Below are 4,600 nucleotides of genomic sequence, written 5' to 3'. Positions count from 1 at the left end.
CCTCCAACAGGTTCCAGAGGAATCAGCTCAAACCAGAAGCTGGACTGGATTTTATTTCACTGTCATTTGTGAATGTTAGAGCCTCATTTTCAACAGTGGAGCTATAAAGGTTGAAAAAGGTTATTTTGGAGAAAATCACATCAACATCAATATTTCCACTAAATAAGAAACAAACAAAAAAAGTTGGATAAAGGACAAACCTCTCAGACTCTGAGCACCAAACTATTTTTTTTATATTAGACAATTAATTTAATTTCACATAATTATTGGGGTAGAAGCCATTTGTTTGTTAAACACTTAATGAAACATTTGCCGTGTTTGATGTTTGTTGTAAATGACTTATAGTCACATAGAACGAGGTAATTAGTCCAAGTTAGTCGTTTATTGAACGTTCAGAAATTACAGAAGCTGTGATGCGCCACAGCAAAGGTAAAACAACCCGAACAGGTGATCATCTCTTAACCACTCACACCTTTTTATTCTCTCTCTCTCTGTGTCGTTTAAGCACAGCCGTTGCCATGGCAACCTCCTGCGCTCCCCAAGTTGACCAGAGATTACGTTAAAAACATTCAGTCCGTTACGATATCAGGTTTTCAGGCTTGATATTTATTTCGCTCCCTGAACACAGCAGTGGTTGATTAGTTAATTTTAAACTCCTGCTCTGCTAGTTATTTTGGTAATGGAACCGAAACGCACTGAATTGCGCAACACCTTGTTGAAACAATAATCACTGAGATTATTATTATTTCGGGTCATTAATTTGAAAACGTTTTGTTGATTTTTTGTTGTTGTTCTTTAATAAAGTTACGACCGTTTTAAGCCAGTCAGAGGAGGACGTGCTGGTCTCAGCGTCAGTTTGTCTCCTAATGCTGAGATCAACTCAAAACCTTCCGCGATCGACGTGTTGCAGCGCCGCTGCTCTAGCAAAGCACGAACAGATCAGAAACAATATAAAATGGGAAAAAAGGTATTCATTAACTGATTAAGTCTTGTTTTAGATTGTTCTTGAAAAACTAATCAGTCACGGCTGATTAGTGGGTGAACTCACGGCTGCACAGTGAACCCGTTGATTTTTTACAGCTGACAGCCGCTCCCCTCTCTTGCAGGTACTGCGTACCCCCGCTAAATCTTTTGGGGGTACGCAGTACCCTACCGTACCCCCTTACTTTCACCCCTGGTTATAACATTGACCAGCAAAGTTTAAACTGGTGGTAAAGACTATTATTTATATGTAATCCTTTCACTCTGTCAAGAGTAAGATAGCTCCCAAATCTTCCGTTTTTGTTTTGAAGGTTTCCTAAAGACACGATGTGAGGAAGAAGAGGGAGAAATCTATAAAGAGAGACGAATTCACTGCAGCACGGATGAATCTCGCATCGGATTTTGGACTCAAATCTCAGCTGCTGAATCTCTGAAGCTGGAAATCCTCGGCTGGAAAACAGGTGACAGATAATTTATATTAGGCTATGCATGTTTATATGTACACATATAAACATGCATAGCCGTTTATAAATTAAACGGCTATGCATGTTTATGTATAGCCGATTAAGCATTATTTATTTGTTTGTATGTAAATATGTATTGATATCACTAAATAATTTATTAAATAAGTTATAAACGGCTGTGTGCTTTGTAAAATGCTCATCATATCAATATCAGAATATTCCATTCATATTCTATTGTTATAGCCACTAAGCATATTTAAATATGCCGAACGTATCAACACAATTAAAAAATACTTAAAAAATACAATTATTTATAAATGTAGCTTTGATAGATGTTTGAATATGGTCTCCACTAACAGAAAGGCGTGTTATAATCAATTAAATGCGCTGATATGTCATCGTGCCTGCCAGACATACAACGCTGAGTGGAGCGTTATATGGAAGGTCGACCTTCCTTTTCAAGATGGCCGCCCTAAATCCCGAGACCGGTCCATGATGTCTATTCTTTTATTATGTCTATAGTCGGGGACAGATTTTGGAATCCAGTGCACACATGAGGCGCACTGCTGATTTTTGAGAAAATTTAAGGCTTTTAAGTGCGCCTTATAGTCCGGAAAATACGGTAATTGTCATAATATATTATTTTAGTATTTTTAAAATTGTTTTAAACTATTATAATGTATAGTTCTGCTTCAGGACAATGGATTTTAAAGACACCATCCACCTACTACAAAGTTTAAAATAAAGAATATTCAGCAAACACCAGGAAAACATACATGTTTTTGTGCTCACATGACGCAGGTTAGTTTAGTCAGATATTTGAAAAAATTATATTTTGTGTATATTTTATTCAAATTTTGTGCTTTATTCATAGAACCTGTTTTGTCCCTCTTCTCAAGAATCAAGCCTTATTTTATACTTGTATCACAACAGCATATTGCATTTTCAAAAGTCTCTGACCACACGTCTGAATACAGGTGGCTGCTTCTGTGGCTGTGGCAGGTCTGAAACAGCCGCAAAACACCTGATTAGTGATGTGATTAGTGATCCCATGTTTAGGATCGTCAGGCGCCTAGCAGTCATGCTTTTGGACTTTGGGAGGAAGCCGGAGTACCCGGAGAGAACCCACGCATGCATGGGGAGAATATGCAAACTCCATGCAGTTACTATGAAGCCCTGGATGTCTTCGTGATGGCTAGACAAGACTTACTATGGCTGCTATTTCTGCTGGTTCTCTGTGACCCTCAGCCTTTTCTTCAACTGTTCCACTTCAAGCTGCAGGTTTTTGTATATACACTCAAAGATAGTGCCTTTCTTCTCCAAGGTGGTGTGTTCCTGCTCCAAGGCGGTGTTTATTTCCTCCAAGTAAGTGCTTTTCTGCTCCAAAGCAATGCTTCTTACCTTCAGGGCAGCGTTTTCCTGCTCCAGGACAGTGTTTAACTGCTCCAAGATGGAGGTTTTCTCCTCCAATTTGGCTCTTTTCTGCTCCAAGGCAGTGTTTTCCTGCTCCAGGGTGGTGATTTTCTGCCCCAGGGCAGTGTTTATCTTCTCCAAAACAGTGCTTTTCTGCTCCTAAATGATCTTTTCCTTCTCTAAGGCGTTGTTGTTAAGCTCCAGGGTGGTGATTTTCTTCGCCAAGCCAGTGTTTTCCTGCTCCAGAGCAGTGTTTATCTGCTCCAAGATGGCTCTTTTCTGCTCCAAGATTGCTCTTTTCTGCTCCAGAGCAGTCTTTCCCTTCTCTAGTGTGGTGTTGTTCTGCTCCAGGGTGGTGATTTTCTTCTTCAGGGCAGTGTTTTCCTGATCCAAGGCAGTGTTTTCCTGCTCCAAGGAAGTGTTCATTTGCTTCAAGGCAGTGCTTTTCTGCTCCAGAGTGATGCTTTTTACCTTCATGGCGGTGTTTTCCTGCTCCAGGCCAGTGTTTTTCTGCTCCAGAGCAGTGTTTATCTGCTCCAAGATGGCTCTTTTCTGCTCCAAGATGGTGCTTTTCTGCTCCAGAGCAGTCTTTTCCTTCTCCAGTGTGGTGTTGTTCTGCTCCAGGGTGGTGATTTTCTGCCCCTGGCAGTGTTTTTCTGCTTCAAGTTGGTGTTTTTTTGCTCCAGGGCGCTTTTTTCCTGCTACAAGGCNGGTCCTGGAGTGGCCTAGCCAGTCTCCAGACCTGAATCCAATAGAAAATCTTTGGAGGGAGCTTAAAGTCCGTGTGGCCCAGCGACAGCCCCGAAACCTGAAGGTTCTGGAGGAGATCTGTATGGAGGAGTGGGCCAAAATCCCTGCTGCAGTGTGTGCAAACCTGGTCAAGAACTACAGGAAACGTCTGATCTCTGTAATTGCAAACAAAGGTTTTTGTACCAAATATTAAGTTTAATTATTCTGGTGTATCAAGTACTTATTTCACACAATAAAATGGAAATTAATTATTTAAAAATCATACATTGTATTTTTCTGGATTTTTGTTTTAGATTCCATCACTCACAGTTGAAGAGTACCTATGATAAAAATTGCAGTCTTCTACAAGGTTTGCAAGTGGGAAAACCTGAAAAATCAACAGTGTATCAAATACTTGTTCTCCCCACTGTAGGTGTCTTAACTGGTTAGCATCGCGTCTTTTATTCGTTTTTAATGCTGCTCCGGTGTAAAGGGGGAACTCTGTTTATGACATTGTGACATAAAGCATGTGGTGTGAATTCAGACAAAGTCAGTAATTTGATCAACACGTCGGGAAGGTACGGGTCGGTTTCTAAGCTAGCTGCTTCCAACTTCGGTAAATACCGCCGTCTATGAGCCCAACCAGGTGTGTTACGTTCACAGATAAATTAGCTTGACTTGAGCAAGTAGAAGCCATGAATAAACTGGCAAGAACTATTTCAGTCGCTCTGTTCAATACTACCGTCTCTCACTTCCATCATGGCGCCTCGAATGATTAAGTGATGTAGTTGCAAAGAGTCAATATCTTGGTGAAAAGTTATTTGTAAGTTAGTTTTCCTTATTTCAAGTGTACTAAGATATTTGCACCAGAAACCAGCCCAAACATTCTTGTTAAGGTTTTGTGCTTTTGCAGTGTGTCCTCAAATCCTCTCTTAAACTTCTTTCAGCCTCCGCAGTGTGAAGTGTGATCTCTCTCCTGCAGGGTGGGGAGGGCTTCATGCATTGTTCCAGCT

The sequence above is a fragment of the Poecilia formosa genome, unplaced genomic scaffold (genome assembly GCF_000485575.1).
Source record: "Poecilia formosa unplaced genomic scaffold, Poecilia_formosa-5.1.2 Scaffold199, whole genome shotgun sequence".
Lineage (NCBI taxonomy): Eukaryota > Metazoa > Chordata > Actinopteri > Cyprinodontiformes > Poeciliidae > Poecilia > Poecilia formosa.
Note: the sequence above shows the minus strand (reverse complement) of the source record.